The sequence below is a fragment of the Dipodomys spectabilis genome, unplaced genomic scaffold (assembly GCF_019054845.1).
Source record: "Dipodomys spectabilis isolate Male_0828 unplaced genomic scaffold, ASM1905484v1 ptg000004l, whole genome shotgun sequence".
Lineage (NCBI taxonomy): Eukaryota > Metazoa > Chordata > Mammalia > Rodentia > Heteromyidae > Dipodomys > Dipodomys spectabilis.
In genome coordinates, this window is record NW_024870681.1 from 9,817,300 (window position 1) to 9,831,004 (window position 13,705).

Sequence of the window (13,705 nt, forward strand, 5' to 3'; positions counted from 1 at the left end):
AAGCTACTATACAGAGGGTCACAGTTACATGAGTGAGGTTATGAGTACACTTCCTCTTGAACATTGTTACCCCCTCCATTGTTTTCCCCCTACCATCCCCTCCCTCCCTCCCTTCCCCGAGGTTCTTTTTTTTTTTTTTTTTTTGATTGTGATTAAATGATTACATAATTTCAAAGTCACAAGTTCATTCTAACTTCCCTGGAGCAAATTGTCTACCACAGTCTGTAATATATAACAGTGTTCACATGTTATATACCATATTTGTGATCAGCAGCATGAGGATATTTAGTAGTGGTTCAACCAGATGAGCGGGAGTTCTTTGTTTCTTAAGTCCTGTTAGTTTTGTCGTATCACTAACCTTTTGGATTTAGCATCCACTTATGAGGGAGACCATGTACCGAGAAGATACTTTTAAATATTTATATTGCTTTTAAATAAATGTATAAGAAAAACACTGATTGTGGTTTATAAAAATAGGTGAAAGAAGCAAGGCAAAGTGTTATAGGCTGTAATCCCAGCACCAGGGACACTGAGGAGAAACAATCATGAGTTCAAGGTTAACCTGACTACCCAGCAAGACCAAGTCCCAATAAACAAAATAAAACAAAAACAAAAGAAAAAGCAGCTAAAAGACTTGAGCAAGCCGGGCACCATAGGCTCATGCTTGTAATCCTAGCTACTCAGGAGGCTGAGATCTGAGGACCCTGGTTCAAAGCCAGCCCAGGCAGGAAAGCCCGTGAGATGCTTATCTCCAGTTAGCCACCAGGAAATTAGAAGTGGCACTGTGGCACAAGAGTAGAGCACTCGCCTTGAGCTGAAGAGCTGAGGGACAGCGCCCAGGCCCAGAGTTCAAGCTCCATGAGTGACAGAAAAAAAAAAAGAACTTGACAGTATTCAACCACCTTCATCCTTCTTGCATTCTTTTATACTTGTCTATATTTTCCATATTTTAGTAGTCTAAATTGTTTCTAGACTTCTGATTACAAGTACTTTCCTTTTTTGCTACAACTTCATACATGTAATGTCCTTAATGTCCTTATTGGATAATTATATGTTAAATAACTATGTTTTCCTATTTTATCTTAGCACAGGATTGAATTAACCAAGAATTTACTGTAAGCCTGAGATAATAACTTTAAAGTTTATCTGAATTTTGGGGAGCACTTTCAAAAACAGCCTGCAGGATAGATGCTCTCTCTGTCAAAGGCGCCTTCCCTCTGCTACTTTTGCCTCAGGTCAGATCTCTAGGCTCAGTCTTTTATCTTGCTCTCTTGGCTTTATCTGACTTCTAGATTCTGCTAAATTGTCCCCAGGCCTATCAGCGCCCTCCTGTGACAAGTTAAAGGCAACTGCCACCAAATCCTGGCAAGTCCTTATATCTGCCAGGTCCCTTATAATTCCCCACCTGTAGCTTGCTGATGGAGAAATTTACAAAAGAGGAAAAGAGAAGCTTAGAAGTCAAAGTTAGAGGCCAAGATCTTTCTGTTGCTTTACAGCTATTATCCTGGGTAATAAGTTCAAAATTAGAACACCTGAGTCAGGAACATTGGATGCTTCCTAATCACTAAATCATACAGTCACTAGAAAATTAGAATGCAAGAGATTTGTGCCTGTAATTAGTGAGAAAAAAACAGTAGTGGAAGTATGGCTAAAGTGGTAGAGCACTAGTCTTGATGAAACTAAGTAGGAATGCAAGGCCCTGAGCTCAAGCCTCAGTACCAGTAAAAGAAAGGCAAGAAACAGATAGACAGATAGTGAAAGAATGAGAGAGATAGTAAAAGAGCAAGAGAGGAAGGAAGGAAAGAAGGAAGGAAGGAAAGAAGGAAGGAAGGAAAGAAGGAAGGAAGGAAGGAAGGAAGGAAGGAAGGAAGGAAGGAAGGGGAAGGAAAGGGAAGGGAAAGGAAAGGAAAGGAAAGGAGGAAGGAAGGAAGGAAGGAAGGAAGGAAGGAAGGAAGGAAGGAAGGAAGGAAGGAAGGAAGGAAGGAAGGAAGGGAGGGAGGGAGGGAGGAAGGAAGGAAGAAAATTTAGTTGAGCTAAAATAAACAGATGGACTTCAAGTCCTAATGAGGCCCCTAAGACTGGAGCATCCTGTCCTCCAGACTCAGGTGTATCATCAGATACCAGTCCTTCCAATAAACCACCCTTTTTAGGTCTGTTTGATATAGCTTTCTACCCCTTGCAAAGCAGGGATGCTACCAAAACAAAGAACAAGCAGGCTGCTTTTGAAGTGAGCCCAGGTATTAACCGCTGAAAGTAATAGGAGATAGAGTACTGATGAAATCTCTGATCCAAACTATGTTGTTCTGGTTGAAAAAACTACTCAATCAGGTTATTTGAGACAAATTGCTTATTACTCTGAGACATGTTCAAGGGAAAAAAACCCAACCATGTGTGTATTCAAAGGTATACAAGTCACCTGAACCAGAAAGTCTGCAGCTGAGGTAGTACTGCAGCAGTGGCACTAAAGACAGCCTACTGCCTCTCTCTCTCGGGGGTGTTTGACCTTCAGTGAATCAGCACTACCATCTTTCTGGGCCTGCCTTCTCAACTATTCATCCTGCACCTGGCTGTGAAAATAGCCATCTAGCTACTGCACCTCTATGGCTTTCTGATTCTGGTACATACTAAACTCTAAATTTCCCTTTGTGTTACTTATTACAAATTCCCAAGAGAGAAGACGACTTTTGTGTGTGTGTGTGTGTGTGTGTGTGTGTGTACTGAGGCTTGAAACTTGGGGACTGAACTCTATCCCTTAGCTATTTTTTCTCAGAGGCTCAAATGCTGCTTAACTGGAGGTAAGAATCTCATGGACTTTCCTGCTAGAGCTAGTGTTGATCCTTGAGCCTCAGATCTCAGCTTCCCGAGTAGCTAGGATTTATAGGCATGAGCCACCAGTGTCTGGCATGCTTATCTGTTTAAACCAAAGTACAGAGGCAAAGGTTGCTGCATATAATTTATAGGTACCTTCTTGGAAGACCAGGTGTCCAGTGAGCTGTGGGCCTGGTATGTAACTCACTGTCCACTCAGGAAGAGATTTTACCAGGAAGGGATATGGGCATGGCCAGTAACATTTGTCATCTCTAATCAAGTTCAGGTAACTGTAGTTTGAACTCTTGCCAATAAGAACAATTAGCCACGTTGTAAACATGGGCAACCCATTCCCCACAGACCCTCTCTAATTATCTCGGGTTGGCATGAGAGTTCACCTTCTGGTGCTTGTAGGCACGTGTGCCATCCTCCACCTCACAGTATACCTTCTTCAAGTCCCCAGTCCCTCCTGCACCTGCCTTAAATACTCTGCAGTGAGCTAGACTACTCCACTCAGTTGGGAGTCTATTAATTTTTTTTCTCCCCTTAACCACACTAAAGACTTTGCTTAGTAAAGCACTTTGAAGATTTAGAAAGCGACTGCTCAGTCGGTTTAGGATTTATATCCCAAACAGATGTGCCAAGAAGTCATAGGAATCAAACTGCTGTTCTGTGAGTAGAATAATGTATTAACTTGCCTTTTAGTAGTTTCGATCACACAGCTGTACAAATTGCAGTGGAGTCTTCATAGCTAAAGATGCTTTTTATCAAAAACACGTCACTCAAATTGGGTATGGGAGCACATGCCCAGGACTCAGGAGGCTGAAGCAAAAAAAAAAAAAAACAAAAACAAAAAAAAAAAACCCAAGAGTTCAAGGCCAGTCTGATCTACACAGGGGAACCCTGATTAAAAAAAAACAAATATACAAAAATCCAACAAACATAACAAAAGAAAAAAAATCATAGCTCCTTCAGGGTAAAAGTTATAATATAGCAGATACAATGGGAATATTCATACATCTAGCAGTCTTGTGAAATATGTCTTATTGTCTGAAAGAAAATCATCCAGTTAGTGTAGATATGCTTGTATTTACTCACCTTGAGGAATCCTCTGCCCTTCATCATAATAACTAAACTGGATTTTTTTAAGTGCCAATAATTTAAAAAAAATCAACCTCCTAAATAAACCCAAGTGACAATGGCTCACATTTATAATCCTAGCTACTTAAGAGGCTGAGATGTGAACATTGAGGTTTGATGCCATCCTGGGTAGAAAAATCTGAGACTCTTATCTCCAATTAACTATCAAAAATCCAAAACTGGAATTTAGTGCTGAGGGTTCACACCTGTAATCCTAGCTAGTTCAAAGCCAGCCTGGGCAAGAAAGTCCATGAGACTCTTATCTCCAATTAAACACCAAAAAGCCAGAAGTGGAGCTATGGCTCAAGTGGTAAGTTCTTGCCTTTAGCCAAAAAGGTCAGCAACAGCACTCAGGTCCCAACTTCAAGCTCCAAGACTATCTCACAAAACAGCCAGAACTTGGGGCTAGGAATGTGGCCTAGTGGTAGAGTGCTTGCCTAGCATGCATGAAGCCCCGGGTTTGATTCCTCAGTACCACATACACAGAAAAAGCTGGAAATAGTGCTGTGACTCAAACGGTAGAGCTCTAGCTTTGAGCTGAAGAGCTCAGGGACAGTGCCCAGGCCCAGAGTTCAAGTCCTATGACCAACAAAAATAAAACCCAGATATGGAGATGTGATGCAAGTGACTCAAGTTGTAGAGCACCAGCTGAGAGCAAAACAACCAAATGAGAGCATAAAATCCTGAGTTCAAACTCTACTACTAGCACCAACAAAAGAAAACACAAACCTTGTAGATTCATCTTTGAGTCTGAGCCTCAGTTTCTTCAACTGAAAATTGGAATATTAGTATCCATTTTATGGGATCATGAGAGGTGGCAATGAGACAATGTTTATAAAAAGAGGTTAGCCAACTGTCCTATATAACAAGTAGTCAATAGATATTACTATAGTTGTCATTAAATTTTAAATTTCTTTTCTTCTTTTTATTAGAGTACATTAGTTGTACAAGGCAGGGCTTCATTGTGCCATTTCCACACAAGTACAATCTTACTCCCCAACACTGTTCCTTATCTCCTCTCCCTTCTTCAATAATTTCAACAGGCTAAATTGTTCTATTTTCTTTTCTTTCTTTCTTTCTTTCTTTTTCTTTTTTTTTTTTTTCTTTTTTTGCTAGTCCTGAAGCTTGAACTCAGGGCCTGGGCACTGTCCCTAAGCTTCTTTTGCTCAAGGCTAGAATTCTACCACTTGAGCCACAGGGCCACTTCCAATGTTTTCTGCTTATGTGGTACTGAGGAATTGAACCCAGGACTTCATGCACAGTAGGAAAGTACTCTACCACCAAGCCACATTCCCACCCCTGTTCTATTTTCATACATACAAAAAAGTGCTTCAAGCATAATTGACCTCCTTCACCCTCCTTGTTTACTCAATTCCCTCCTACACTCCCCAGCAGAGCCCATTTTAGATTCCTGTCATCCGTGTGTGTGTGTGTGTGTGTGTGTGTGTGTGTGTGTGTGTGTGTGTGTGAGAGAGAGAGAGAGAGAGAAAGAGAGAGAGTGGGTGTGTATTGATTCCCCCCCCCCCCTTTTTATTTCAGACAAGATCTAACTTACCCAGAGTGGGCTTGAACTCATGATCCTTCTGTCTTGGCCTCCCAACTAGCTTTATTTATGCCTGGGATTAAATTTCATTTCTCACCTTATATTTTAAGGTGTTTTTCACATGTTTCTCCTTATAGCCTAAAAACAATGTGTGGGTGGCATGCTGGTGATTATATTGTCATTTTATAGCATAGCAAATAGTAAAGAGATGTCAGTGACTTTTATAAAACCCATGGACATAGGCCACCTCTCTGACCTCTAGTTGAGTGTTGTTTCTGCACAGTACTTAAGTTCTGTGACAGGGATGTTAGTGAAAGGAGAAGCTTTAAGGTTATACTAAAGGAAAAATCCTCCACAATTTTCATCTAAGAATAGTTACTCCACTAGAAATACTGTGTGGGCATCTATTTTTGGCAGCCTGCAAAGCTAGAGGGCCCATTAGAAGGGATACAATTAGATCTCTTTTTTTCTAAGCAAGCACTTATCATGAGCCACACCTTTAGCCCTTTTGCTTGTGTGCCATTTTCCCAAATTACATTTTTATTATCTTTATTGTATTTTGTTTTTGAGATAGGATCTCCCTAACTTTGCCAGCTTCTGGCACCCTGCCTAGGTTTCTATTGTAATAAGAGAGATTTACTTCCTACATGGATGTTATTTGTACTAGACTAAATTTACATATTAATCAATTTTAGTTAATTTTATGCAAATATGTCTGCTGATAGTTGAGTATTTTTCAGATTGTTTGGAAAATGGCTAAACTAAAATCAACATTTAACAATTAGAAAGTGAAATCAAAGTTATTATTTTTATATTATGTCTGAGAGGAAAAACTGAAAAGGTAGTGTTAATTCTTAAAATAAATTCCTACTTACTCACCAATTTAAAATGATTTTTCTTGTTTTCTATATTTCCCCCATACTTTAATAGTTTGTAATTATCACTAAAATTATCTTTGAGTTGGATGAATTACCTGGCTCCAATATAGTTTTACTTGTGTGTGTGTTTGTGCATATTTAATGTGATGAGACTTACACTATCTTTTCAAGTTCATAACTTGCTCTCCCTTCAAAAATTCTATCAAAGGGGCTGGGAAGGTGGCTCAGTGGTAGAGTGCTTGCCTTGCATGCCTGAGGCCCTGGGTTCGATTCCTCAGCACCACATAAGCAAAAAGAAAAAAGCCGGAAGTGGCGCTGTGGCTCAAGTGGTAGAGCGCTAGTCTTGAGTTGAAGAGCTGAGGGACAGTGCCCAGGCCCAGAGTTCAGGCCCACGACTGGACCAAAAAAAAAAAAAAAAAATTCTATCAAAAAATTTCAGAATCTCATATCCACTTATGGGAGAATGTTTACTAGCCATAACACATGCGATTTTCCCTTCAAGAAAAGTGAGGATTAATTTGTTTCCATAATGGTAGGCTACTTTAGTGGTTTATTAGGATTTATTCATTGTGAGTTGTAAGAAATTATTCTTAAAATTTCTGTATAATGCCGGGCACCAGTGGCTCACGCCTGTAATCCTAGCTACTCAGGAGGCTGAGATCTGAGGATCGAGGTTCAAAGCCAGCCCGGGCAGGAAAGACCGTGAGACTCCTATCTCCAATAAACCACCAAAAAATCGGAAGTGGCCCTGTAGCTCAAGTGGTAGAGCGCTCGCCTTGAGCTGAAGAGCGCAGGGACAGCACCCAAGCCCAGAGTTCAAGCCCCACGACCAACCAAAAAAAAAAAATTTCTGTAATAACATTTCATTCTTTTCAGTATCAATAAAATGTGAAATTATAATTTATTATAAAAATAGAAAGTAATTCTTCACAGATAATTAAGTTAAACGTGTGTGTGTGTGTGTGTGTGTGTGTGTATGTGTGTGTGAGAGAGAGAGAGAGAGAGTATATGCATGCGCATGTGTGCTGACACTGGGGCTTAAACTCAAGGCCTGTGCACTGTCCAAAAGATAAGGATCTCCTGGACTTTCATTCCTGGGCTGCTTTCAAACCAAGATCCTCAAGAAATATAGGCATGAGCCACCAGCACCCAGTTTAAGCTAAGATCTTAAACATCTGAGTCTGTATTTCCTAATGCATTCAGTCTCATGTATCATCTATGAACCTCTCCTCGCACAGTTGGTTTTTAGTTTTTGAAGGTGATGATTAGAGAAGAAGGGCAAGAAGAGAGGATATATTGATATATGCTAATAATTTTTTTTTGGTTGGTCCTGGGGCTGAACTCTGGGCCTGGGTGCTGTCCCTCAGCTCTTCACTTCAAGGTTAACACTCTACCTCTTTGAGCCACAGCATCACTTCTGGTTTTCTGGTGGCTACTTGGAGATAAGAATCTCATGGACTTTCCTGCCCGGGCTGGCTTTGAACTGTGATCCTCAGATCTCAGCCTCCTGAGTAGCTAGAATTATAGGTATGAGTCACTGGTGCCCGGCAATGCTAATAAATTTTAAAATTAATTGTGATATCTATAATCTCATCTACTCAAGAGGCTAAGGCAGGAAGATTATAAGTTTGAGGCTAGGTTAGGCAATTATTTTGGGAGAAAGCCTCAAAATAAAATTAAGAAGACCAGACATAGTAGCTCACATTGTAATCTCAACTACTTGGGAGGCAGAGATCAGGAGGATCACAGTTCAAAGCTAGACTGGGCCGAAAGTTTGCAAGACTCCCAACTCAACCAATAACTAGGTATGGTAGTGCATGCCTGTCATCCCAGCTCTTCATGGAAGCATAAATAGGATGATCATAGTCAGACTAGCCCAGACAAAATCTTGAGATTTTAGGCTAGAGGCAAGATTCAAGCAGTAGAGGATCTGCCTACCAAGCACAAGTCCTGAGTTCAAAACCCAGGGCTGAAAAAAAAAGCAAGATGCTATTCCAAAAAATAATTAAAGCATAATTGGGGGCATGACTCTAGTGGTATAGTGCCAGAGTTTCAACACAGTACTACAGCTCAGTAGTAGAGCTCTTGTCTAGCATATATGAGACCCTGGGTTCAGTTCCCAGTACAGTAAATATTCATTAAATATTGTGAATGTACAGTAGACTTTGAAATTTCAAAACATTTGTCCAGAGGCCTTTATGAGTCCCCAAATTTAAAAGAAATAAACCAGCAAAAATAAAAATGGCAAGAATATTCAGAGCAGGGGGAGGGGTGGGAAAGGGGGGAGCAAGGGGTGGGGGTGGGGGGGAAGATGGGAAGGGATGGGAAGGGGAAACAAAGGAGGAGGCAACAATGCTTGATAAGAAATGTACTCATTACCTTGCCCATGTAATTGTAGCCCCTCTGTATGGTATTTTCACAATAAAAAAAAAAAAAAGACTATTCAGAGCACCTGAATAGTAAGTATGAGGCCCTAAGTTTAACCAGTACCACAAGAAAAAAACAGCATCAACAACAACCCTTTCTAGCAGAAAATGGTCTACAGACAAAAGTAACAACTTACCTAGGGAAAAGCAGGACACGAAAGAACTTTAAGCTGGAATCCTACTACACATATGACATTAAACTCTTTAGTTATAAACGATCATTCATTCCATTGCATTGACCTAGTGATCCTCAGCTAACTTTTTGATACCTTACTGATGTCACGCTAGTAAGAATATGTTTATTTGCTGTGTGCGCAATGTCTCAATCCTATAATCCTAGTTATTTTGGAGATGGATGTCAAGAAATCATAGTTCATAAAAAGATTTCATGTGAGTCTATCTCCCTCAATGGCTGGACACAGTAGCACAAACCTATCATCACAAGCATGATAGCCAGGCACAGTAACATAGGATTGTCATCCCTAGAGACACAGCAAAGGACAAAGGAGGATCACAGGCTGGCCTGGACATAAAATGAGACTCCCTTGAGAATAAGCAAAAAGAGACTAAAGACATGGCTCAAGTGGCAGAGAGCCTGAAAGGCTTTGATTAAAGAAAAGTACCTAAGCCAAACTGGTCTAATTTTTATAATTCATGATCTCAATGTGTGTGTCAAGTGTGAAGCACTTAAATAGAAGGCTGTCTCTTCTTATGTGGGTGATGCACAGGTCATGCTGGGCAAGTAGAAGCAGAAGAATAATTACAAGAGCAAAAGGACTTCAAGGTACCAGCTTTCTGCAGCACAGGTAGAGTCTCCATCTCTGAAGCATCACACTGAAACCAGATGCTTAGCTTTGTGACTTCCTCTTCTCAGAAGCCAAGATAAGAAGAAAAATATACCTAAGTCAGTGGTGTTATCAGGAAGTGATTATTATTTTGTTGAATACATAATACCTTTGGGACTTTGGATGAAAGTATTCATTTAATGATTCCTGGAATGAATCAACATTCAACAAAGAGTCGTACATAAACTCTGCTTGCTTCAGGCTACCAGAGGCAGTTATGACTCTATCATGTGTATTCTTTGTAATTTTTCTTTTTCATCTGATTTTTCCTTTTGTGTAGTGCTTGGGATAAAACTCAGAGGTTCATGTGTGATAAGCAAGAGCTCTACCACTGAGCTGCATTTCAAGCCCCTTCTCTTTCTCTGAAAGTCATTCTCTCACCTAGGTATCCTTTAGGAATCAAGTTTAGATATAAAACAATAGCAGCTGAAATTTAGCCCTACAGAGAATAAATCACCTGATACAACTCCTTTCCATTAACAGCAATCCACTAATAACCACATAGGCTGCCTTTAAACTAACCTGATATTCAAGAGCCAGTGAAGTTGTAAATCTATGAGTCAAAGTCTTACCATATCTAATTCTATGTTTTTAAGAGTTCCTGAAAGTGTGTACATTTGTGCATGTGTGTGTGTGTGTGTGTGTGTGTGTGTGTGTTTCAGCACTAGAGCTTGAACTCAGGGCCTGAGTTGTTTTTGGTTTTGGTTTTTTTTTTTTTCTCAAAGCTAGTGCTCTACCACTTGAGCCACAGCTCTACTTCTGGCATTTTGGTGCTTAACTAGAGCTAAAAGTCTCACAGACTTTCTTGTCTAGGCTAGTTTTGAACAGCAACACTGAGATCTTAGCCTCTTTAACAGCTAGAATTTTAGGTGTGAGCCATCAAAACTCAGCTGAAAGTACATGTGTACATTTGTAACTAACATTTTTCCAATATTAAGACTGAAATTACATACAGGGCTTTCTAATACTCTGCAGAACATGAACTTTTTTTTTGTAATGTTGGAGTTTGAACTCAGAAACTCATGTTTGCCTGATCACTTGAATCACACCTCCAGACGCTTATTTTTTCATTATTTTTTGAATAATAAAAGGCCCATGATATTCCGCTTTACCATTCTCACATAGTCAGGATGACAGGTGTGTGCTACCAGGACAACCTAATTTTATTGGATGAGACTTTTTTTTTTTAAACTTTTTCCCTGGGCTGGTCTGGATCCTTTTGATCTAAGCCTCCTGAGTTATAGGTATTAGCCACTGTGCCCTACCTCTGTGTGTGTGTGTGTGTGTGTACACATATATTTACCTCCGGCACCTGCAAGAGCTAAGGTCAGGAGTTTCATAAGTAAGTGAACTGGATTGGTAGCAGTAGTGGAAGAGCTGGGTCAGAAGAGAAAAAACAGTACGGGAATAATATACCAGACAGCAAATATATATAATATACAAATAATATACCAGAGACTGAGGGTTAAAAAAATTGGGGAAAGACATGAGGGCAAGTATGAAACATAGTAACGTTTATCCTAAGATACAGTTACACGTAAGATAGAGACTGTATTTCTACTCCTGCCCCGCCTCGCCACTTATATTAAACTTAAACCTTGTTCAGTACCTAGAAGTCTCTTGCCAGAGCCCCTTAAAGGAAATTACATTCTTGGGAAAGGTTTCCACATAAAAAAAAATCTTATAAATAAATCCATCAGGTTTCTTACAAATGGACAACTGTTGCAATCCTCCCTTCCCCTCATCCTTTCTTCTTTCTTCCTCTTCCTCTTCCTTCCTCTCCTTATTTCCACCATGTCTCTGGTTTACCAGACAACTCTTGGTTCTGCCACCACCACAAGTAGGTTAGATAGTCACACAGAATGCCTAGAAATCTCCTGTGGGATGGCAGCAGCTGGAGAAGCCGCCTTCAGGTGGAGCAGGGGAGTTAGAAGAGAAGCAGAAACTAGGCGGAGGGAGACAGCAGGAGCTGTCCCGCTCTGCCTCCAGTGGCTTCTATAGAGCAGATTCTGTCCTGTGAGGTCCAGAGTGTCCTCTTCTGTTCTCAGGACAGGAAATTCTCACCCTACCATCGCTCCTGTCTCCTCCACCACCCGCCCATTGCCGAAACCTCTGCTCTTTCTCGAACTTCGAACTCCAACCCAAAGGATGATCTTTAAACTGTTCTCAATCCCCTCCCCCCAGTTTACCTCACTCCCACCATCTTCCAGTGTAACTGCCTTTACCCCCTGAATTTCTGGAAGAATTCATGTCCCTTTCTTTATAGCACTGGTCACCTGGAGCCTTGTCATGCACTTTAAATCCTTGCTTCAATGCCTTTCTTGGATAAGACCCACATCTGGTTTATCTCTACATTCCCTATGGCACCTGCCACAGTGCCTTTACATAGCAGGTACTGGATAACATGCCATGAAACAACTCCCTGGCCCTTGCTCCACACAGAAGCCATTTCCCTGGAGTCTGGGTAGGTGTTTATTCCAATTCCCTTGCATACTTGGGAATTTCCTCTGTCCCTCTCATCTTCTTTCTCAGTTCTTTCTCTCTCCAATTTCTATCTCCCACCCCCTGCTGCCCAGCCCAATCTCCTAATTAGGCCCACACAATGCTCCTTTAAAGACATGTTCTTTTGGCAGCTGCAAGTCCTCCCCCCTCCCTTTCTGATGTTTATATCCTTAACTCTACTGATACAGGTTGCCCTGGAGGCTCACTCTAACCAGACTTCACCTGTTCAAAAGTGACAGGCAGAAAAGGCTTCACATCAGCTTGCTCTGCCTCAGCAGCCCTAGGGAGGGCTTATCTTGGAACTGAGCCCGACATTAATAACACGGTGAAGAGAGGAGACAAGAGGAGCACCTGCCTTGTAATCATCGTACATTAGCCTTTTTATGGAAGCAGTTTTTCTTGCAGGGGGCAAGACCTAACATGTTCTAGAAATAAATTCATGTAATGATAAGCTGGGTTCTATTGTAACTTATATTTACCCTTTTGCTGATCTTAAAGTACCAAACATGAAAGAAAATATGCCTATAAGGACTGAATACTGTGATTTTGTTCGGTCAAGGCCTAGCACACACACACACACATGCATGCTTGTACACACATGGCCCCAAACACACACACATGCCTGCACACACATGCCCAACACACACACACATGCATGCCTGTACACACATGCCCCCAAACACACACACACACACATGCCTGCATATACATGCCCCCAACACACACACACACACACACACACACACACACACACTTTTTAGAGAAATTTTTCTAACCGTGACTCTGCTACAATTAAAGAGGAGTTTGATCTGCCACTTCTTAACTGTGAGATTTCTGGGCTTATAGAAGTATACTTGTCTAGTTCCAGGCCCTACAGCAAGTAATTAAATCTGAGTAGATTTTTTTTTGTTCAGTAAGTGATTTCAGGACTTTCTTTGAACTCTTATCTCTTAATTCTTATACATACCACCTACCTGAATTTCCCTTCTTAGGAAGAAGTTTCATTAGACAGTGTGATGTAGGGTGAGCAATTATAATGAAATTCCAACACTAACTAGAGCACACACTACTAGCTGTCTTTCCCAAACATAATAGAAGGACTCTCCTTCCTTTCTGACAGAATCCCTGTATCAGGGAAGACATTGATGTGACAGCTGAAAGACCAGTTTCCCTTATAAACCTCAGGGCCTCCTGACTGCATCCTGGGCAATTAGATAAAAGCAGTTATGAAAGAGTTGGAACAGATTCCTTAGGTGTGAACTTAAATCAGATGCGAGGCATAGTCAATTTTCCCTTTGTTTCCCTGTATTGAACATGGATGTGATGGCTAGATTTCCAGAACCATCTTCAACCATCACTTGCTGTGTGCCAGAAGTCCATCTGACACTGATAACTGGTCTCTCTGATAACTGTGAAGCTACCAGGCCTGCCCTAAACATCTCCTTCACGTGAAAGATTAATGAGCTACCATATTAAACCATCGTTATCTTCAATTTTCATTTATGTACATCTGAATCTAATCGCTACTGATGAACATGCCTACTAACACATTTTATTGAGTTT